The sequence below is a fragment of the Notamacropus eugenii genome, chromosome 1, assembly GCF_028372415.1.
Source record: "Notamacropus eugenii isolate mMacEug1 chromosome 1, mMacEug1.pri_v2, whole genome shotgun sequence".
In the NCBI taxonomy this organism is placed as follows: Eukaryota; Metazoa; Chordata; class Mammalia; order Diprotodontia; family Macropodidae; genus Notamacropus; species Notamacropus eugenii.
In genome coordinates, this window is record NC_092872.1 from 480,747,702 (window position 1) to 480,772,497 (window position 24,796).

The 24,796-nt window shown below is 40.3% G+C and overlaps 1 long non-coding RNA gene across 7 annotated transcripts in view; it reads left to right on the plus strand.

The window, feature by feature from the left end:
- Positions 1-24,796, plus strand: part of LOC140519546 (uncharacterized) — a 207,727-nt gene that overhangs the window by 19,893 nt on the left and 163,038 nt on the right. For 2 of the 7 annotated variants that reach the window (XR_011972228.1, XR_011972226.1), the window contains exons 2-4: positions 14,019-14,490; positions 15,268-15,378; positions 20,306-20,897. This is a non-coding gene — a long non-coding RNA (uncharacterized lncRNA). The other 5 variants (XR_011972229.1, XR_011972231.1, XR_011972227.1 and 2 more) reach the window with 4 other exon arrangements.

Below are 24,796 nucleotides of genomic sequence, written 5' to 3' on the forward strand. Positions count from 1 at the left end.
CCTTGGAGTGGCATCATTTTCCTTGAGGGTAAGCAGCTGAGTTGGAGTCAGGAGATCTGGGTTCTAGTTCTTGCTCTGCCTTTATATATCCTTGGGCCTCAGTGTTCCCACTTGTAAAATAGGGGCTTAGACTAGATTAGCGGTGTCAAACAATGGAGGCAGCATCCCAGTATACAGCCTGGAGCAGAATAAGTTGTAACTGGGAAATATTTAGCAAAGTAAATAAAAATATAATAGAACATAGATAATGCTAATAAGTGTTTTCTAAGTCAATATGTACCTGTGGGTATCCTTATTTTGGTTTCTATTTGATTACTCTGGACTGGACGATTTTTAAGGCTCATTCTAATCTCGGTGTCCTTTGTTCTAAGGTCTCTTCTAGCTGTAAGATTGTGTAATTCTGTAAAATAAAATGTTCATGACATTGTCACAGCCTTACACAAAGATGGTCCATTTAGGCTGCTCACTTTTTCCATAATATTGTGGGGAAGGCCAGAATGCCGGTGTGACTCTGAGTGAGACTGTGTTGTTTTGTATTTCACTTTCCCAGACCCAAACGCTCAAGCCTAGACTCGGTAGCCTTACTAAGATACTACCTTCTTCCAATAATTCTTGTTCCTCCACCCCTTTAGTTTTTAATTTAGCCTTTTAACTTTCCAAGTGTTTTCAAATCCATTATTTCATTTGATCCTCACTATCATTTAATTCTAAGATAGGTAAAATTTCAGTATTTCCAAAATTGATGGTTTCACTGGTCTGGGCATTCTTCTATTGGTTGCAGATTGCAACACCTCTTCTACCTGGTAGACATTCTTCAGAAGGTGCTGTAGCCAAAAGATGGATAACCTGAGGAAGATTTCTAAATTTAGTTAGGCTGGTCTTTAAAATACAAAGGCCATCATTAGGACCATACTTAAAGTCTTTCCAGTCTGGCTTCATGTGTTCATCCTTCGTTGCTGAAGAAGACCATGCCATCAGAGAAATGACAGGACTTGCACTTGACTTTGTTTTGAATGAGGGAGGGCTGTGCAGGTCATCAGCCTCACTTCTCCTCCAGAGCCATCTGAATCCAGTGACCAGATATTCATCAGGATGACTGGAGATGACCCAGGATGAGGCAGTTGGGGTTAAGTGACTTGCCGAAGGTCACATAGCTAGTGAGTGTTAAGTGTCTGAGGTGAGATTTGAACTTAGGTCCTCCTGACTCCGGCACTGGTGCTCTATCCACTGCACCACCTCCAGCCTGGCAGGGCCTTACTAGACTTATGCTTCGTTGCAATAAACTTTAAGAGCCCTGCGTCACCTGCATGCCATAATGAGACATCAAAGGACAACTTTGGTAGAAAATCTGGGTAGTTAGGTGGTATAGCAGTAGAGTATAGGTCAGGAAGACCTAAGTTTGAATCCTACCTGAGATAACTACTAGCTGTGTGACTTTAGGCAAATCAATCAACTTCTCTGTGACTCAGTTTCCTTGTCTGTAATATAGGGATAATAATAGCTTTTTGTGAGGGGCAATGAGTTGACATATATAAAGTACTTTGGCAAACCCTGAAGAGCTATATAAATGCTAGCTATTATTATTAGTTATTAAGATAAGTATTGATCTTATTGATAAAGAGAGGTGAAGCAGATTACCCAAGCTAATTAGTGGCAGAACCAGGACTAGAACCCAGGTCTTTTGACTTTCATCCAATCCAATTCTATCTAACAAACATCTGCCCACTATGTGCCAGGTACTGGGAATATAAAGACAAAATGAAAAATAGTCCTTGCCAACAGTCTACTGGTGGAGAGAGGGGGAGGGGAAGGCTACAACATGTGCATAGTTAAATATGTGCATCATAGTCTGAGGATGAAGGAGTAAGCATTTACAGCCAAGGAGACTGATCAGGAAAGCCTTGCTACTGGAGACAGCTCAGGAACTGAGTCTTAAAGAAGGCTGGTGATTCTACACAGGTGGTGGTGGGGAGGGAGTGCATTCCAGGGAGAGGGGACAGCCTATGCAAAGGCATGAAAGTGGTAAATAGGGTACTGAGTTCAGGAAAAGCAAATGGGCCATTTGGCTAGAATATAGAATACATGAAAGGGGAAAAAAAGATGTAATAAGCCTCAGAAGGCAAGCTGGAGCCAGATTGTGAAGGGTTTTAATTGCCAAGTTAAGGAATTTGTATTTTAAGCTAGAGGCAATAGGGAGTTGTTGCAATTTCTTAAGCAGATGAGTGACATGCTTAGACCTGTGCTTCAGGAATATTATTTTGCCAATTTTCTGGAGGATGTGTTGAAGGAAAAAGAGACTAAATATAGGGCAGCCAGTTGGGAGGCCATTGTAACAGTCCTAGTAGGAAGTACGTGAGCTACAATGGGGGTCAGATAAGTGGGGAGAAGCTACAGATGTGTGAAGGGAGAATCAGTACATTTTGGCAGCTGATTGCTTGTGAGAAGAGAGAAGGGAGGGGAAAAGCTGAAGATGACTCTGAGGAGGGGAACCTAGATGACTGGACTAATGGTGGTGCCCTCAACAGAAATAGAAAAATTTGAAGTGTGGAGTGGGGGGAAGGGGAGGTAACAAATTCTGTTTTGGACATGTTGTGTTGAGAGGCCTATGGGACATCCAGGTGCAGATGTCCATTGGTTTGCTGGTGATGTGGGATTGGAAATTCAGGAGAAGAGTCTAGGTCTGGGGACGAACTGTGTAGAAACAATAAATCCTCTGGCTCTTTCTACTAAATACCTTATAACAATATTAGAATTGGGCTACTGGTATTTGCATGTGTGTCTCTTCCTAGTTGTTGCATGTTTTTTGCATTGTTTATCCTAGATTTTGAATGCAATACTTTGTAACTCTTTATTCTTCAGGGTTTCCAGGGATTTAGATTATTATTATTGGTATTATTATTTACAAATAAAATCCTTGATTCTAATTATTTACGTTAATAAACAACCATCTGTGCGTATACACATCAATGACCCAAAAGTACATATTGAAACAATGTCTGATAACTGTTGTTATTTTTGAGATGAGATCACAGAGTTTAGATCTGGGTACGAGACCTTAGAAATCAACAAAATAACTGCCTGAAGTTGAAAGTAGCCTTGGTGGTCACTTTGTACTTCTCTATACAGGAATTCCTTCTACATCATCCTTGATGGAGTTTGAGTGCATTGATTGATGGGCCACTCAGAAGAACCCATGTCAAATTTCAATCATTCTACTAATCAGGAAGTCCTTCTTTTATAATATGCCCCAGATCTGTTTTCTTATACCCACCAGCTTTGGTTCTGTTGTCTAGAAACACAAGGAGCTTCTCCATGTGGAAGACTTCAGATGGTCAGTCACCATGTTCTCCATTCTCCTCCCCTTCACCTCACCCTGTCTCCTGTTGACAAGACAGTACATCCCCTATATGACATGATTACACTTCTCGTTGTCCTCCCTTAGATATGGTTCAACTTAGCAATATCCCTCTTAAAAGTGAGGTGCCCAGAATGGAATACAACATTCCAGATGTGTTCAATCCACACAGAATTATCATTTTCTTTGCCCTAGAAACCGTATTTCTTTAAATTGAAGTCTAAGGTTATACTATCTTTTTTTTTTTGGCTGACATGTTACAGTCCACTGGAACTCCTAGGATGCTTTCCATAGTCTGTTATTAAGCTAGGCCTTCTCAACCTTCTATTTGTGTAGTTGATTTTTTGAACCTTAGTTCAGGACTTTACATTTATCCCAATTAAATTTAACCTTGTTAGAGTTAACTCTTCCCCCTCCCCCCCTAGTCTCTTGAGATATTTTTGGACTTTACTACCATCCTATGAGGTATCCTTCTAAGCTTAAGACCATCTTCAAATATAAGGATATCATCTATGCATTCAGCCAAGTCACTAAGAGAAGATGTCATCAGATACATTCCAGTCCTCAGCCCTAAGTCTCTGTAACACCTCCAAATAGCTGGAAGGTGGGAGTTCTTGAATCTCCAGGTGCTTGGATAATCATTGGATGTAACTTTAGAGTCAGCCAATACAGGCTACACAGATCTACCTTCCTTCTTCTGAGACAGAGCTGACAAGGCATTTCTCAGTTGGTCACACCTGGGGTGAGTCAACACTCAGGGATGAGTCAACCAAATTAAAGTCTGTGTAGGGAGGAGGTATAGGAAAAGTGGAGGCAGAGGCCCAGGAAGGCAGGGCTATATCTGAATAACTCTATTCTTACAGCATCTCACTAGACAGGTACTTGATATCTGCTTTCTGATGATGGGAATGAATTAGCAGAATTTGTAAAGTGCCTACTGTATGCACAGTACTTGCTAGGCATGTGTGGGAATTAGAGTTACAGGATATGTTTCTTTCCCTCTAGGAGTTTACAGTCTCTCATGGGAGACAGAGCAAAAATAAGTGAAATGTTAAATGGTGATCCATGAGTTAAATAATAACACGAGAACATACAAGAGATGTCACAAGGCATGATTTATTGTGAAATGAGAGCTATAGGCAGTAAGTGCTATGAATTTCAGCTGGACCTCCCCGTGGCCTGAAGCTTTCATTTCCTCCTCCTCTTCAACTATCCCCCCAACCATCTTTCCTGCTCCTCCCTCCCCCATCTGGGTAGCCCAGTCAAAGCCTAGAACAAAGAACAGACCAACAACATTTACTTTTCAACTGAGTCATTATTTTACACTCCACTTTTTACATGGGTGACCCTAGAGTGGTCTGCTTACCTCTGGGGGAAAAAAACCCTATGCTTTCCCTTTCTTTGTTGTGTATTAGTTTAGTTATCCTCTCTGATCTGCAAGTCTGCAAAGTCTACCCATCCTTCTTCCCCCCTGGCAGGCTTTAGCCATTAAGCATGAAAGTCTTGTAAAGCTTCATCCAGTCTGGATAAGTGCACTTCTGCTCATTAACATGATGATTAGAGTGCTGGTCCTTGGGCCAGCTAATGGACAGCAGGCATTCAAAGAATTGTTTGTGAAGATTTCCTCTGAGACATGAATTAGAAGGCTGGAGAGGAGGTATGACTGGGGTGGTAGGAAGGGATTATCTTCTCCTAATAGCCATGTACCTTTCTACATTGCCTTGAGATCTACAAAGGTTATTGGGAAGAAGGCAAGAGTTCTTATTACCTCCATTTACAGATGAGGACACAGAGGCACAGAGAGAGTAAATGATTTGCCTACGTCAAACAACTAATCAGCTAAGTAATAAACAAGCATTAATTAGGTGCCTACTGTGTGCCAGGCACTGTGCCAGATGCTGCCAATACGAGAATAAAGATGAAACAGTTCCTGTTGTCAAAGACCTTAAATTCTTCTGGGGGGAATATACATAGAAATCAATATAAACTTCATGTAAGGGAAATGCAAAGGAAGTTGGGGGGCTCTTGGCTTGGCCTTTATGGTATGAGGTCATACTCAATCTGAGCTTTGAAAAGAGGTAGGAATTCTCAGAGAGACAAAGATGAGAAGATTCACTTCCAGGGACAGGGCACAGCCAAGGCAAAGGGACAAAGGAAGGAGATCGATTGCTGCGTAAAATAGCAAATAGGTCAGTTTGGCTGCCATGGAGAGTATGTGAAAAGCCTGGGAAGGTAGGCTGGAGCCACGTTGTAACAAGCTGTAAATGCCCAACAGAGGAATTTGTATCTGATCCTAGAAGCAATAGGGAGCCACTAGAGTTTATTGAACAGGGGAGTGGTCAGATCTGTGCTTTAGGAAAATCAATGTGGTGGTTGTGTGGAGGATGGATTGGAGAGGAGAGAGACGAGACAATGAGATCAATTAGGAAGCTACTGCAAAAATACAGACAAGAAGTGATGAGTGCTCAAACTAGGGAGGTGGTCGTGTGAGTGGAGACAAAGGTATGGATGTGAGACATGCTGTGGAGGTGGAATCAATAAAACTTGGCAATGGATTATATATGGGTAGGGGTGAGCAAGAATGAGGAATTGAGGATAATCTGGGTGACAGAAAGGATGGTGGGACCCTGGACAGAAATAGGGAAGATTGGAAGAAGGGTTTGGGGGGAAAGACAATGAGTTCTATTTTATTCATGTTGAATCTGAGATACTCATAGCTAGGGAAATATCTCATAGCTAGATCATGATGCAGGATGGGTACAAAGGAGAGAGTGGCGTCGGATATACAGATCTGGGAGTCATCCTCCTTCATCTTTATGAACCCCTGGGATCTGGTGAGATAACCAAGGGAGAACTGCGACAAAACTTTGGGGTGTTCTCACAATCAGGTGTTGGACACCATATGGACAATAATCCTGCAAAGGAGATTGAAGAAGTCAGACAGGTAGGAAGAGAACTGAGAGAAAGCAGGGTAATAAAACTCAGAGCAGAAAGGATGTCCAGAAGGAGAGAATGATCAAATTCAGTAATGGGCCAAGAGGATGAGAAATGAGAAAAGGCCATTAGATCTGACAATTAAAAGATCATGGATAACTTTGGAGAAAGTGGTTTCAGTTAAGAGATAAGGTCAGAAGCCAGATAGGCAGGGACTGAGAGTGAGAGAAAAGAAAGTGGCCACAACAAATACAGAGTTTTTTTCTAGAAGTTTACAATGAAAGGAAGGAGGTGAAAGGATGACAGCTTCAGAAGGCGCTAGATTCAAATGAAAGGTTGTTTTTTTTTAAAAATTGGGGAGACCTGGGCATGTATGAGGGCAGCAGGGAAGGAACTAGAAGATGGGGAGAAATCAGAGGTTAAAAAGAGTGAAGGTGTGATTTCAGAGGGGATCTGCTATGAGAGGTGGGAGAGGGGGGTTCCAGGATAAGAACTGAGAAAAAACCATCAAATCTGACAAGTGATCGTTGGTAGAGGGTTTGCCTTCACTAGGAGAAGGGCTCCAACCTCATCAGAGACTGGAGTAAAGAAAGAGAAAGTGGAGAACTAATAGCAATGACTTTGAGACATGGAGTCAGGAAGAAGAAAGAGAACACAGTGTGATGATTTCTATGATCTTAATGAGGAATGAAGCAAAGTCAAACTTGGAGAGGACTTGAGCCTAGATTCTCTGATTCCAAATACAGTGATTTCTCCATTTTAAAAAATAGCCAGTTTTTATATAGTGCTTTAAGGTTTGTCAAGCATTTATGTATCTTAAAACTCACTTGACTCATCATAACTGTGAAGTACGTGCTATTATTACCTCTTTATTACCTATTTTACAAAGGAGGAAACTGAGGCACAGAGAGGTTAAATGACTTCCCCAGGATCACTTAGATGGTAAGTGTCTGAGGCAGGATTCAAACTCACACTTTCCTGATTCCAGTTCCTACGCTCTATCTACTGTATTATCCATGGATCAATTGACCTTAAAGACAAGACATTAAAAGGCAGCTCCCAGTCTTTCTTGTAAAAGTGGGGGTGGGTGACTATAGGTGTGGAACACCTTATATGATGCCAGACTTTTTATATGTGTTGGTAGTTTTGCCACACTTAAAAAAAAAATCTTTATTTTCTTTATTTTGAGGGGTAGCTCTGGGAAGACAAGAGGGAGGGATACATTGGGAAATATAGATATAAAAACAAAAGATATCAATACAAATTTATTTTTAAAAAGTATAGAGATCAGTGACTACTAGGGCAGGAGGAGGAGACCTTAAAAATTCATGCAGTTTTAAATCTAGGCGGATCTTAGTCCAACACCTTATTCCATGCATATTTACTTAAGATATTCCAGATTGTTGAATGGAGAGAGAGTTAGAGCTGGGAGCAATCCTCCAGATTTTCTAGTCCATTTCCTTCCTCTTACAAAGTAGGAAATTGAGGCCTAGAGAGAAAGGCCGGGAGAAACCTGCCCAAGGTTTCAAAGTAAGTTAGCTGCCTTTCTTACTCAATAACTCCCAGAGAAGTATCTTCCACAAGCAAACTCCCTAACTTGTCTCTATGCCTACAATACCATGAATCTAACCAGAAGAGGAGCAACGAGGGTGCAGTGGGGGGAATAGCCCTCACATTGGAATTGGAGGACTGGAATTCAAATCCCAGTTCTGTTACTTATTTGCTTTGTGACTCTGGGCCAGCCCTTGTGGTTTGGTAGGGAAAGGACTGGGCCTGCAGTCAGAAGAGTAGGGTTCCACCACTATCTCTGCTGTTCACTAATTCTATGACCCCACATGAGTTTCTTCCCTTCTCTACATGTGTTTCCTCATTTTCAAATGAGGAGTTTGAATTTGATGGTTTTTAAGGTTCCTCCCCACACCCACACACTTAGCTCACACATCCTATGCCAGAAAAGGAGTAAGAGGTAGTGATTTAAACTCATTTGAATAAATGTGTACAGAGCATCCTGCAAGTGAAGGGACTTGGCTATAAAAGGTCATAGGGCAATTATTTGTGTCCTGTTTATTTTCGAGTCTGTGGGTGTAACAGCTACAGTGGCATTACGAGGAGACTGTCCCAAAACAATTTTATATTTCATTTTTGGCAAAACTGCCATCATCTGTTCTTTCTATTTCTTTCCTCTTAACTTTCCCTGCTCCCTATTCATCATAACCTGGAACAAAACACATGATAAACTAATCCACAATAAGTTATTAGTGAGGTAACTAAGAGTCATTAATATTATTCCTCACAGGTACTTTTGCATCTTAAAAAAAGATTTATTTGTTGCCTTCTGTTTTTCACACCACAGTTACTTCCCCTGAATATGACCTCCTATCAAACCCTTCCATATAACAAAAGAAGAAAGCATTCAAACAAAGTCAATGGACTATAACCACCATGCCTGACTGTGTAGGCCACATTCTGCCCCTGCTGTTCCCACCCCATTACTGAAAGGGGGAAAGTGGGTTTCCTTACCGGTTCTGGATTGTTCATTAGATTTATCAAATTTCAAATGCTTCTTAATGTTTTTATTACCTATAATAGACTGGGAGCATCCTGAGGACAAAAACTATTTCCCCTGTCTCTCTTTCTTTGTATCCACAGAGCAGTGCCTGGCCTGTAGTAAATTCTTTAAAAATGTTTGTTTTTGACTAATATGGAATATTTTGCATGACTGCACATGTATTACCTAAATCAAATTGCTTGCCTTCTCACGGAATGATGAGGTCAGGGAAAGAGGGAGTGAATCTGGAACTCAAAAATTTTTTTTAAATGAATGTTAAAAATTTTTGTTTACATGTAATTGACCAAAAAATAAATGCTTGTTGACTGATATGCTAGTCATGGTGTATCTCATTCTCTTCATCCTGCTTCTTTCATTCTGCACCACATTATGGGAGTTCCCATGTTTCCCTGAATTTCTCCTGTTTCTCATTTCTTATGGCATAATAATCTAGAACATTCATATCTCCCAATCTGTTCAATCCTTCCCCTGTTTCTACATTTTAAAAAATGAGGGTGGAGAAGACAATAGATTTGTTAATGACATAATTTCAAGCACCATGACCAAATGGTGAAAGAGATCTTTTTGGAGACAAGTGACCTCCCCGGGACCCCTCATATGCTATGACAGAGTAGATGGTCTAATTTACTGATTCTCTAATTGACTCCTTGCTCAGGGTCACATATAGGAATCTTTTATTAACAAAGTCCCATAAATATTAGGGGATATAGTCAGATATGAGTAACTGAAGGTAACGGGGAAGACTCAGGATTTCTTATATAGGTGCATCATCCAAGTATGGTTATGATGCTGACTAAAGGTACCTAACTTCCTTTGGGGGTAGAGAAAGGAGTAATGGTAGGCAGGCAAGGTGTCATTAGGAAGGACTGGGGTTTGTCAAGGAGGAACGTCACAATCATTTGGAGGGCAGTCTTTCCATTTTTTTTCACTAAAGATCTGGTAGTATGGCCGTGCCTGTAACGGTGATATCTGCTGATGACACTCAAGTTAGAAATATTGTGAATACCTTAAGTGACATCTATCATCTTTAGGAGGGCTTAAGCACATTAAAGGAGGGACCTGTGAAACAGTTGATGGGTTTCTAAATGGAGGCAGATGGGTAGCGGATGTACTTTGGTTTCCTTTAAAATTCAAGCAGGCATACCATTATTCTCTTGCTAACAGAGAATTAGCAGCTTTGTGAAGTAGTGAGTTCCCAGGTATGGTGAATATTCAAGCTAGAGAAACAAGATGACCACTTGTCAGGTCTGGTATAGTGGAAACTACTACATGGCATGGGCAGTTGGACTCAAAGACTTCTAAGGACCTTTGTCAAATCAGAGTTTCAGAATCTATTAAAGGTCTGGAGATGAAATTGAGTCTAGGATCCCAGTATTTCTAAAGTAGTCATGATTACTCTAACATTATGGAATGTTTGAACTGATTAGAAAAAGTCTAAAATTTATTTAATCTAGTGACCCTCATTCTACATTTGTGAACATTGAAACCCAGTTAGGTATAAAGATGACCAAGGTCACTGTCACAGGGCTAGTCAGGAGAAGGGCCAGGACTAGGACCCAGATCCTCTGATTCCTGGTCTGGATTCTTTCCAATAAGCCATGAGACCTTCCTCAGAGAGATCTTAATAAGAAGCTCTTTCCTACCATCAAGAGGAGAACATTTTCTCCTTTCCCAAGAATCCAGCCCCATATGGCTGCCATCTTTAGCATTTAGCATTCTTTGGTCAGGAACTAAACAAATACTATGTCCAAATTATAGGGAAGTAATACTGTCACCAGCTCATTTTTATAGAAGATGAAACTGAGGTCCAAAGATATTAAGTTTGTTTAGAGCTTTGGTATTGGATTCAAAATGCTTCCAAAATACCCCCGGTTGTCAATTTCACCCTCCCACCTGTAGGGACACTCCACTGCAATGGGGGAGGGGTGCCTCTGTAGTATGGTTATGATGTAGTTTGTGTGTGTGTGTAGCTATGCTAATGATTGTTTTTATGCATCTTTATTCTACCAATATTCCAAGGATCAATAATTTTATCCGTGTATGTCCTCACTCTGATTTTATCATTTTAGGTACTTCATTGGCTAGCATAGATCATCACCCTTCCACACCTTTGTAAGCCTTCTTGAGTTGCTAAAATTTATTACCTGGTGGTCACCCTTCTGGTGATGAGCCCCATTTAACAAGGCTGGTCCTGGAGTGTGATGTAGTGGTAGGAGTACTAGACCTACAGTCAGGGGAGACCTGGGTTCAAATGAAATCTCCAGCACTTACTTGATGTGTAATTTCTCTGAGTCTCAGTTTTCTTACTCATAAGATAATACTTACATTATATCTCTCACAGGATTATCTTGAACTCAAACAAGATGTTTTTAGTGCTTTCCAAACCTTTAAGAGCTACATAAATGTCATCTATTATTATGATTGACACAGAATCCAATGCCAGTCCTAAATGCAAAGACTTTTTTAAAAAATTATTGAATTTTGAATTGAAATTTATTGAAAGTTATATGTGAAGACAATTCAAAGACTTTCAATCTTGGTAGGATATGCTAATCATCATTAATATATATATGCGCTGAAGAACATAGTGTTGAAGCTCTTAGAGGGAAAGCCAACCAAACTGTAGAAAGACATTAATATTAAAACAATCTTTGCAGGTGAATTTAACAGTCTTCTTTTAGAGGTAGGTAAATCTATAGAAAGAGAAATAAGAAGAAAAATATAAAGATGAACAAAATGTTGGGAAAAATAGAAAGATCTTTGATTATTTTTAATGGAAATATTAAAGAATATGCATATTCTTCAACATCTTATGATACATTTACAAAAACCTAATTATGTGCTAAAGCATAAAGGACCTGACAGAGCTTGTGTTCTCTTGACTTAGCCTTTAAAAATCCAAGGTCATCTCCCTGCCAAAATGAGGCATCAGAGGAAGAAAGTAGTAGAAGAAAGTACAAATTTATTAGTAGATTTCAGCATTCAGAGATAATGGGTAGTTGGTAGGTAAGAAATATATTTGGATGCCAGATGTGGCCAAATGAATTGCTCTGCCTTTGTATAAAAATCAAGGTGTATTCCATGTAGGAGACAGGGTACAGTTAAGGAAAGAGAGCAGTCCATTCAGGAGAAATTGGGGACCAGAGTAGAGCTTATGCTCAGCCAGGGTAACTGTGTAGGAGTGCGTCTTATGTTGAATGGGAGAAAGAACAAGGAAATCAGATAAACTCTGCCACTTTTGAGAATAAAGATTAGGGGGAAGAGCAAGGGCAGGAATAGCCCAACTTGAACTAGAAATAGAATGAAAAGAATAACTATAAAAAGTTCACATATACCTGTATGTGTATATATGTGTATACCTACATATGTTGCACATGCATATAATACATACATATGTGTACATTTATCTATGTATCTATGTGTCTATCTATCTATCTATCTATCTATCTATCTATCTATCTATCTATCTACTCCCAAGTGAACCAAAAAGAGAAGAAATAGACTGGGATTGAGATAGTAACCAGAGGTATCCCAAACTGATGGATCTCTAAGGAAAACTTAAGTTAAATTCTATATCTTCTCTACATACATATAATCACCCACATGCATATGGCTTAATGTCTTTATAGATCCTTCTAGTAACCTTTTTTAAATGGCCTCAAAATGTTATTGGGAGATATGGGTATAAAAACAAGGCAGTTTTTGTCCTCAATGAGCCCACAAGAGATTTTTTAAAAAAGTTGTAATAATGATTCACCTTTATGTAGAATTTTAAGGTTTAAAAATATTTGACTTAAATGTCAAATGAGTGATATGGACAATAATGGAGGAGTTCAAGGAATCAATGGGTAAGAATGGGGGACAGTACCATGTTCTCAAACTACTAGCTACAAAAGTTTTAAACCCTCAAGTGGTAGCCAGGACAAGTTATTCCTTTTCCTTATTTATATGTTGACACCAAATTGGCCTCGCCATTCCTTGTTCATAAATATCCCTCCCCCATCTTTGGATCCATCCCCTCTCCATTGTTGGCATTCATTTCCTCCTTCCCGACACCTCTAGGAGTCTTCAGTTTCTTCATCTAGGCATTGCTTAAACACCATGTCCTCCCTGAGGGTTTTCCTGATTCCTAAGGTTGCCTAGAGGGGAAGAAGAGGGGGAGGGCAGGTATTGCCTTGTTTTTACTGTTTTGTCTTTATATGCTGATGTCCCGCATCATTGTAAGTTCTTTCAAGGCAGAAACTGTTTCCTTTTGGTCTTTGTATGCTTAATGCCTTGGCACCCAGTAGTTATTGTTGGTGGATGATGTTGTGGAGAACAATGGGTCTTGGAGTCAGATAACCTGGATTCCAGCCCCAGCTGTGCTGTTTTCCAGCTGTGGCATTTTGGGCAATTCATTTAATTTCTTTAAACTTCAGTTTCCTCATTGGTGAAGTAAGAAATACTCACACCACCTACCTCACAGGGTTATTATGATGAAAGTGCTTTTGTAAATTGTAAAGTGCTATTTAAATGTGAACCATCACCATCCATTTAAATGACAGGTGTGGACCCATGATCTCTCTCAGGTTTGATACTCTGAGCCTCTAGGACCCTCCACAAGCCCATGGCACTAGAATGTCATACTTTAGGGAATTTGTCCCCATTTTCAAGCATGCACAGGTGGACATTCATCTGAGGTCACTAATGGAAAATTGATTTAGTGGTAATGTGGTCAGGATTCCTTGAGTAAATCATTTCCACTTATAATGCTGCTTAGGTCCCTCAGGAAGCCCCTGGAACTAGAGGTACATTGACGGTCAAATGTAGCCCACAGCTTGGCACCCCAACTTCCATTGGCTCCTGTAGTAGAAAACCATTTCCTTACATGTACTCCCCCTTGCATGATGTTCCCTCAGGATTCTCTTATTGTGACATCTGTACTATTGCTTGAGGTGTGCTCATTTCCTCTCAGCCAGTGTCACAGCTTCTGTTGACTTGTAAACATGAACTTCAAAAGCTGCACGATCATTGTATTCCCTTAGTCCCACATATCTCCAATGGTGGCACCCAGGGACAGCTTGTAGGAAGGTAAAGAGTTGCCCTTCTTAATGTCAATGTAATGTATTTGGAATTCATTATCTACAAATTGATACAAGCTTTTCTTGAACCCCTTTTCAGCCTATACTGATTCTTGAAAGGTCATGAGTTGGAGAGGCAGCAAGTTTTACTGAAAGGAACACTGGAACCGAAGTCAAGAAACCTGAGCAAGAGTACTGGCTTTGCTGCTTAAAAATCATGTGACCTCCTGCAAATCGCTTCATCTCTCAGGCTCTCTATTTTCCCATTTGTAAAATCTGAAGGAGTTCAGACCAAGGGATCTCCAAAGGGTGCCTTTCATCTCTAAAAGTCTGCGAATTCCAGATGTACATCACTAATTTTTACAAATCCATTTCAAATGGATCTGTAAGCTTATCCATGTGGATATTCCCTTCCGTTCCCTTGCAAAAGTAAAAATAAAATGCATAATTAGTAAATATAATGCAGTTTCTCAGGGGATACCACTCCAATACTCCAATGAATATGTGATCATATCAATGAAAGTACTCCCTCAAAGGATACAGATCTCAAGCTATCCATGTCCGCTCATCAGGTAACACTTGTCTTTGTTCACTTTTAGTTGTGTCTGGCTCTTCTTCGCCCCATTTGAAATTTTCTTGGAAGAGATACTGAAGTGGTTTGTCATTTCCTTCTCCAGCTCATTTTGGAGATGAGGAAAACGAGACAAACATGGTTAAGTGACTTGCCCAGGGTTACCCAGCTGCTAAGTGTCTGAGACCAGATTTGAACTCAGGAACTCCTGATCCTAGATCCTGCTCTCTTAGTACTGTGCCACTTAGCTGCCCAACATTTGTCTCTGTTCTCCTCTAGTTTCACCACAGAAAGTCCACTCAACCTGCTCGGAATCTTCCCTGCTTTCTTTCAAAAAATCTTTTAATTTTTACTCTGAAGTTAAACATCCAATAAAATGGGCATTTGCATCTGCAAGATAAAAACAGTTAAAAGAGGATTATACATGAAACTGCAAATCCCTATTATATAAGCTTATTTTTTTTAAAAAAAAGCATATGTTTGACTTATAGTATTCAAAGATGTCCTGTTTGTCTATGCTTCTTTCTCATCTTCCTCCTGTTCCTGTCTTTGCATTAAAAAATACCTCAATGGCCCTCTTTGCTTTTTCATTTTCTTTTCTTCTTTTGCTACCCTACCCTTTGGCTTGATTTATTGTTTTGGTAATTATTTATATTTAAGAAAGTTATAGAGACAATGTTAATAAAGCAAATTAAACTTAAAGTATTCAGTGTGTACAATTTCTTTTCACCTTGGAGAGTTGGTTGTTAAATTTTTACCAGCATACCTCTGGCTTTAGGTGCAGAAGAGATATGACTGGGCCAAATGGTATGCACAGTTGAATGACTTTGGGGACATAGCTCCAAGCTGCTTCTCAGAATGGATGGACCCAATCACAGCTCTGCCAACAGTAAGTCCGTTGATGTGCCTGTTTCCCTACCACTTCTCCAACATTTGTAATTTTCTTTTTTTTTGTCATCTTTGCCAGTCTGATGGATGGGAGGTATTGCTTAGCTCCATAATAAAACCAAATTAGGTGTCTATTTCAAAGTTACAAAAATTTGAAAGTAATTCAAATTATATTCCTCCCATCATGTTACTTTACAAAATTAAAACATAAGTATCTAAAAAGCTTAGGAATTATGACAAGGATTATAAGATGAATGTGAAAGTGATTGAGGGTGTGTCAATGTTATAAAACATATAATAGACATTTCAATTGAAAATATAATAATGCTTCCTACTTCACATTTGATCATCACAAGTTCAAAATTAATCTGAAAAATTGTTTGAAACTAGTCATTCTTAGAATTGTCTTTGGCTCCCTTCAGAGGTTACAGATGGGGAAACTGAGATCAGAGAGATGAAATGATTTGCAAGGACACACAGTAATTAAGTGGCAGAATCAGGCCAATCACTCAGGTTTCCTGACTCTAGGTTCAATACTCTTTCCAGTACAACTTACTCCCTGTCCATTTTATGACCTCCCAAGAAACCACATTGCTTCAGTTTGTGATTTGATGCCATTTTTTTTCCCTGTTGGTAGTCTGGATTTCTTCCTTTGAAAATTGCCTGTCTTATCTCTTGGGAATATCTATCTTCGCTATTATCTAACAGTGAGGCAAATGGACCATCTATTGGTTATCCCTTGTCCTCATCAATCCTGTATTTCTTTGATGTTATCTTTTTTATTCTGGTTCTTCTTCATGGTTTTTTGTTTTTTAATGTGTTGCAGTCTTTGCAAACCCATGAAACAAATAAAATTTTGAAGTGGCCCTCAGTGCTGTGGATAAAACATCTGTCAATAAAAATTCAACAAATATTTAATTGCATCTGATTTATGCACGGCACTACGATCAGTGCTGGTAGGATGCAGTGATGATTGGGGCATAGTACTTTTAATTCATCCATTTCACATTTCTAAGTGTCTATTATGTGGGATGCAAAGACAAAAATGAATGTAGTTTCTATCTTCAAAGAGCTTCTATTCTACTGGAGGGCAACACCATATATAAGGCCTGGGGAGCTCAAGAGAGACCTTGTATAAGAGGCAGTACTTACTCTAAGCCTTGAAGGGAGCCAGGGATTCTGAGGCATGGAAAGGAGAAGGAAGAGCCTCCCAAGCATGGTAACAGTCAACGCAAAGGCAAGCAAGTGGGATAGCAATGTTAAATGAAGAACTGCAGATTGGCCCATTTGGCTAGATACAGGGGTGGGGAGCCTTCAGCCTTGAGGTCACATGTGGTGCTCTAGGTCCTCAAGTGTAGTCCTTTGACTATTCGAGGCTGCAGTTGGTAGAACAGCTAGACTATAGAGTGGGTGAGGAAAACTATGTGGCATCAGTTTGGAAATAAAAGTTAGAATTGGATTGTGAAGGAACCCTAAGTATCAAACAGAAGTTTGTATTTTATCCTAAGGCAACAGGGAACCACTGAAACTTTCTGAGTTGGGAAGTCACATGGTCAGACTTGTGCTTTAAGAATACATAAGTGTGGTTTCTATATAGATGATGGATTGGAGAGAGTAGAGCCTGGAAACAGAGAGAACAATTTGGAAGGCTATTTGAGGAGGGTTTGAGATAGCCTGAGAGGGTTTGAATGGAGTTGGGATGGATGTAGGAGATGTTATGGAGAGAGAAATGATAAGACTTGACAACTGATTGGCTAGTGGGTATGAGTAATAGTGAAGAGTCACAGATGACTCCAATATTGTGAACCTGAGTGATTGGAAGGATAGTGGTAGCTTCAGCAGAAATAGGAATGGAGTTTACAGATGAGTCAGGGAGAAAGAGTGCATGTTCACCAATAATTAGAACAGAATATATGCATGAGAAAGTTGTTAGGAAGGTCTGAGAAAGGAAAGCAACACTAGGGAGTGGGTTTTCTCTCCTGATACTAGAAAAGAATGCAGGGTAGAATATGGACCTAAGCATAATTCCTACAGAATCTTAGAACATGGAGGGAGCTCAGAGGTCAGCTCTTCCAGCTTGTACCTGAACAAAGATTCCTTCTGTGACTTCAGTGACAAGTGCTCATCCTGGCTCCTCTTGAAAACCTCTAAAAATCTGGCAGCCAGTCTCTCACAAAGTAATCCACTCCATTTTCAGACAGCTGATTGTTAGAAAAATGTCTTCTTATATCAAAGCAAAGTTGACTCATTTAACCCCCTTATTTTGCAGAGGAGGAAACTGAGGCATAGGGAGGTTGTATGTGCAAGACGCATGGAAAATAAGTAATAGAGCTATAGCTTGAACCAGTTCCTCTGACTTCAATCCAGGCCTCTTTTCACTGTGCTATGCTGCCTTATAGAGGAAGGAGGGACTTTAAAGACTACATGAAATAATGTACACAAAACATTTTACAAATCAAAAAGTACTTTATAAATGCCAGCTGTAATTATTAAAGATTACCTAGTTTGACCCTCTCTTTTTACAGATGATGAAATATATCAGAGAGGCAAATTGACTGACTTACAAAATTAGTGGCGAAGCCAGGATTCATATCCAGGTCTTCTGAAATTCTACCCCTAGGACCAGGCAACAAGTAGAACTTCTTTTCTTCAAGTTGGCCTTCCAAACACTTGAAAGTTATTTTCATGTGTCCTTTCAACCTTTTCATGATAGTGTCTCTCCATGACATAAATCAGATCTCCCCCAACCTTCCCTCTACCTCCCTTGGCTTTGGCATATACAACCATAACTTCCAGAGTAGGATAATTTCTTTATGGCTCTTCACAAGCCAATATCTGCATTTATACTGCTCTGCATGCCTGGGGAATTAGCAGCTGGGATGCTAAACAGAGGGAAATCACTAGAGCTATTCAATCCTAAATCCCATTCACAGATATCCTTCAGAAGGCTACTGAAACATACAAAACTATTTTATCTTGTGCTAAGTAATCCTAGGCTGTTGAGATTCTTGAGTTCTTGTGCCTGCTTTTTATAGTTTTTCTTTCTCAACCTTTGTTGAGTTCTTATGCCTGCTTTTTTATAGTTTTTTATAGTTTTGTAGTTTTGTCTCAACCTTTGTGATCAGGAGTTACTTCTCATTACTTCTACTGTTCTTTTCTGTAACAACATTAACTCTCCTCTTCTGATTTGTGTCTTCTGATTGTGGGCTGGAAATCAACAAATAAAACCTGTTAGAATTATATCCAATAAGAGTAAGGACCCAAGGGACACTATTCTGGGTAAAGACTTTAAACTTTGGTGTGTGGATTTTGTGACATTTTGGATACTCAGAGTCCTTTTTTGGTCTTTTCTCAAGTATGTGCTGGGAAGTAGAATTCAGGCCAAGTGAGGTATTGCTGTAAATGGCATGGGGCAAGGGTTTCAGGTATAGCAGAAGTGACACACTGTCTCAAAATATCTTATTTTCCTCCTCCCCTGCCCTCACCTAGTGTCTGTTCTTCTGCACAAATTATCTAGGATTCACTATCCATCAGAGAATTGGGCCTTGAGAACAGGACCTCAAAAATAAGTAAATGAGAAGACTTTTCCCCAGCTCAATTCATGTGGTATAGACATAACCCTGGAGGTTAAAGATGGAAGATTCTTAGTATGTGGTGGGACCACTCACAGTCAGAAAACTGGAACTGAGCTGGGTTGGGTCAAAAGAAGGAGAATAATTATATGTTTCAGGGACCTGAAAGCTAAAGTTAGAGAAATTTCCCAGGCAGCTGGGGAAAAGGGAGCCTACTGTTTCATCCACAGCAGATATCATCTTTCCACACGCAGGGCCTCAGTTCTAGGCTTCAAAGCTCTTTCTCACTTGGAAGGGCTTGTCCTCAGCAAGGCCCTGCTTATATCCCAGCCAACCTCAAGGTGAAATACCCTTAAGAGTAAGTGCTTTAGTTGGAAATCCTGATTCCATTGAGAAACCACCAGATGAATGGAATGGATCACAAATGTGGTGCTGGAACTCTAAGACAATCAAATGCAGTGTTCATCAGGTAAGGATGACACAACAACATGGAGACATTTTATTGAAGCAAAAACTGAAGATTGAGCCTGACATTTTTTCTGGTGGCATTCTGAGTGTATTGACTTACAATTTTTGTTGTGCAGTCTTTTTCAATCGTGCCTGACTCTCTATGACCCCATTTGGCAAAGATACTGGAGTGGTTTGTCATTTCCTTCACAGATCATTTTACAGATGAGCAAAGTGGGGTAAACGGGGTTAAGTGACATGCCAAGGTCGCATAGCTAGTGTGAATCAGAGGCTGGATTTGAACTCATGTCTTTCTGAGTACTAGCAAGCACCATGTTCTCTCCACTGTGCTAAGCTGCCTCAGAGAGGCATGTAATGTTTGAGCTTGAGAGAACCTTCAAGATCATCTAATCCAACACCTCCATTTTACATTTTAAGGGGATGTGTTTCTTCCTTTTGCACAGCAGGATATTTTGGGCTCACTGTTAAGCTACCAGGTATATGTAGCCATACTATATATTCCTACCCATCCTATAGAGTTCACCTCAATTACCACCTCCTTTGTGATACCTTCACCGAATTCCCCCATCAGGAGTGATCTTCCCTCTTGGAACTCGGGAACACTTGAACTTTAATCTTTCTAATGAAGTTAAGTTGTGATGTTACGTATCATCATTAACTGTGCTTATGCTTCATCCCGCTTCTAGGCTATAAGCTCTGTGAGGACAGGGACACCATCTTTTGAAAACTTTGTGTCTCCTCCATTTATTAGGGACCTACTGCACTTCCTTGTGCTGGATGCTGGGGATAAAATGACAAAAATAAAACTACAGCTATCCTTAAGGAACTTCTGAGGGGGGGCTTCAGACACCATTATGAAACCAATAAAACAAACTTTCCCTTTTGTAGGTAAAAATGCCCATGAAATAAACTGGTGCTTTCTTTTTGCCCAAGGGGCAGGATTGAGACTCTCAACTGGATAATATCTTTAGAGAAATGAAAGACAAGCCCACCCTGCTCTCATAAAAAAAAAAAAAAAAAGGTAAGTGGAGGTTGAGAGAAAAGCCAACTGCCCAGCAAAGGGGATCATAATCCAAGGCTCCAGACCCTCAGATTGATGACACACACACCCCCTCCCCCATTCTGTCTGCTGGAGTCCTTCCAAGTTGAATCTCCTGTCCTGCTTTACTGTATTTATTCCTAGCCTTTTCAGAATTTCCTCACATGACTGAGACACAGCACGTTGTAATAGAAAAAGCTGGTGGGGTCAGGAGCCCTGGATTCTAGCCTCAGCAATGTTACTGCCTAGCTCAGTGACTTTGGGCAAGCTGCTCCCCTTTCTGTGCGTCGGTATCTTCACTTATCAAATGGGGCCTTACTTATCAGTATTAGTACAAGTGTCAAATTAGATAATAAGAATAATTAATCACATTGATATACACTTCAAGGTTTCCAAAGTGCTTTCCCAATGATAAAAATAATGCAGATATGATTATCCCTATTTTACAGATGAAGAGACTGAGGCCCTAGGGACTTGCTGTGGTCAAATGATAAGCTGTGATAACACATATGAATGTACTGGAGGAAGTTTAAAAGGGGGAAAGAAGGGAACAGTCATTTAGTAAGTATGTACTAGGCACTGTACTAAGTGCTTTATAAATATTATCTGTTTTATCCCTCCCAACAACTTGGGGGAGTAGGCACTATTTTTATCCCCATTTTACAGATGAGGAAACTGAGGCAGGCAGCAGTAAAATGATTTGCTCGGGGTAATATAGCTAGAAATTGTCCGAGGCTGGATTTGAAACTCAATCAATCAAACCTGACTCTAGGTCCAGGGCTCTATCCACTGGACCTCCTAGCTGCTTAGCTAAAGAGGTTTAAAACACTATTGAATGGCCAGAAGTTGGTAATACTTTTACAGGGCCACAATTTGTTATTGTGTTTCAGTTGTTTCAGTTGTGTCCACTTCTTTGTGACTCCCTTTGGGATTTTCTTGGCAAAGACATTGGGATGGTCTGCCATTTCCTTCTCCAGCTCCTTCTGCAGATGAGAAAACTGAGGCCAACAGGGTTAAATAACTTGCCCAGGGTCACACAGCCAATATCTGGGGCTATATTTGAACTCAGGAGGATGAATCTTTTTGACTCCAGGCTTGGTGCTCTATTTACCATGCCACCTAGTTGCCCCAGTGGCCACAATTTACTCATGTAGATTTTTAAGTTGTGATAAGATGTTGTGAGTGCTGTGGTCAAGCTAGTCAATAAATGGGCTTCCCTTTTACCATCCATCACCTGGCTCGTGTCCCCTTCAGGACCAAATGACTGTCCTTTATAGCAGGGAGCTTGGTATAAATGAAGGAGCTCAGGAGACCCAGCTGCATTCTAATTTCAGCTCTGCACTCACCTATTTGTGTGACCTTGGGCACTTACTTCTGCTCTCCATTTCCTCATCTGTGATATAAGGAGATTAGACTAGATGATTTCTAAGATTCATCCCTGCCACCTCTCAGGTTCTAATTCAGTGGCATTTGGGAGAACAGCAGAGATTTCTGTGCCTTTACTACCAGGTCCTAACTCTAACCTCAACCCCAATCCCACAGTTAGGTACAACATTCCCGATGAGGGACTGACCTTCAGCACTGAGAGTTCTTTTATGACCAAAATGTGTGGGGCTTATTTCCCCATAGTTACTGTTCCAGGCCTTGGTTGTCTGTTGATCATGTTTAGGGTGAATTAGGGTTAAAGATGTAGGCTGCTTATCTTGGAAGGTCTGAGTCAGTTTTTCCTTGTGTGACTTTCCTAACAAGCCAGAGCTGAGAAGGCCAAGGAGGGTCTGAAGGAGCAATAAATAGTTTTTGAAGCACAGAAAGAATTTCTGTCTGTGGGGAAGAGGGGGTGACAGATGATCAGAGGTTTCCCAAGGTCCAACTAGTAGATGGATACACGCCCTCCTAGGCTTACAAAGCAGGACCCTGAATCCAGCAAAGATTGTGGCTCTGGCTATGAAGCTGGTTGGCTTAGTGGGTTGGAACAGAATAATTACGAAGAAAAGGATATGTGTCATCACACAAATCTGTGCCGTTGGAGGACCAGGCAAAAGAATAAGCTACAGCATATTAGGTGTCAAATGGGATAATAGATACCATCTAGTCCAACTCCCTCATTTACAGATAAGGAGGAAACTGAGTCTCAGGGGAAATTGTTGACTAAACGATTGACATGGCAAAATTTCATTAAAGTAGTTGGATCAGTACAAGTCCATTCCTGACACTGGAAAAAGAGGTCAAATTCACTTTCACTTGGGAGATGGTTAAGAAGGTGGGAGGTATGATGGAAAGTTTCATGGAAGAGGTTTCATCTTTGAAGAAAGAGAGGGACTTCAACAAGTGGAAGAGTAGCGGACCTCATTCCATACCTGGTACAAAGCTTGAACAGGACAGAAATGAGAGATTTCAGTTTTTTTCAGCCATTCTGTGTAACCCCATTTAGGTTTTTTTTTTAACCTTGGCAAAGATACTAGAGTGGTTTGCCTTTTCATTTTCGAGTTCATTTTATAGATGAGCTACTGAGGTAAACAGGGTAAAGTGACTTGCATAGGGTCACACAGCTAGTAAGTATCTGAGCTCATATTTGAACTCAGGTCTTCCTGACTCCAGGCCTGGTGCTCTATCCACTGAGTTAGCTAGCTGCCCCAGAGAGATGAGAGAGGGCATGGTACTCTGGTTTGGCTACATCATAAAAAGCAGTAGCAAGAATTACCATGGGACAAGGTGGAAGCAGTTTGAGGAAGACCTTGAACGTCAATTTTGGGAGTTGGTGCTTTTTTTTCATTAGACAATGAAGGATCACTCAAGATTTTTGGCTAGAGGAGTAATATATAGAGATGTATTAAGAAGATTACTTAGGCAGCTATATGGGGAGTGGACTGATGAGGGAATAGGTTGGAGATGGAGAGATCAAGCAAGGTGTCTTTATAAGAGATCTAGGTGAGAAGAGAGTTTCCATGAAGAGGATCTTTCTTCGCCTTTCCTGACTATTATAGGTTACTTTATTCTTTTCTTTCTCTGAATAGGGCCTTAGCCTAAATACCTAATCATTGATTACAGATTGGCTTGCAGAATTTGAAGGGAACTCAGTGACCATTTTGTCTAATACATACCTTCAGTGTTCCCCAATAGAACATACCCAACAAGAGGTCATTCATGATGAGTGCTTATAGACCTCCAAGGAGGGAAACGCCTCTCCAGGCAGCCATGTTCTGCTTTTGGGCAGCTCTAATAATTAGGAAATTTACCTGATATCAAGCCTAACTTTTCTCTTTGCAGCCTTAGCCCTTTTCCCCCTACTTACATCTTTCAGCTATCTGTATACAGCTATCCTATCTCCCCTTATGTTGCCTCTTTTCCAGGCTAGCCATCCTTCAACCTAGCCTCGCATGGCATAGATTCAATGCCCTTGGCCATTCAGCTTGCCCTCTTTTGGACACTTAACAATGACCCTCTTAAATGGGAGTGACCAGAACTGAATACATTACTGTAGATACAATCTGATCAGAGCAGAGTACAGCAAAACTATCACCACCTCATCCCCGGAAATTATGCCTCTCTTAATGTAAGCTAAGATCACATTAGCCTTTTTAGATGCTACATCACATTTCTGACTCATATTGAGCATGGAGTCCACAAACCCTCCCCGTCCCCAGTGCCAGTCTATTTTCAGATGAACCACTGTCTAACCAGATCTTCCCCATCTTGTATATGGGAAGCTGATTTTTTTTGAACCCAAGTGAAAGACCTTATATTTGTCCATATTGAATCTTATTAGATTCAACCCATTGCAAGTCAAAAACATTTTAAAATCTTGACTGTCATCTAGTATGTTAGCTATTCCTCCCAGATTTGTGTTATCTGCAAATCTGATGAGCAAGCTCTTCATGTTTTTGTCCAAATTACTGATAAAAATGTTAAGCAGCATAGGGTCAAGATCAGTACAGATCTGTGGGGACACTTCACTGGATGGCTCTGACCAAGTTAACATTGAACCATTAATGACTAACCTTTGAATCTGGCCATTCAACTGGTACTGAATCCCATCTAATTATACTGTTGTCTGGTCCACATGCCTTCAACTTTTCTAAAACAATAGTATGAGATTATCCAATGCTTTGTTTACATCCAGGTAAACTAAATGTATCTATAGTATTCCCATCATCTAGGGGTTGGTAACCTCATTGAAAGAGGAAATAAAATTAGCTTTGTTCTTGAAGAAACCATGCTGGATTTTGTTTGCATGACTTTTTTTGGGGGGGGGAAGATGTTAATGATATCTGAAAGACTGGGGAGAATTAGAGAGGTACCTTAGTCCCAGAGAAGAGCAAAGACAGTTTTGATTTTTAGAA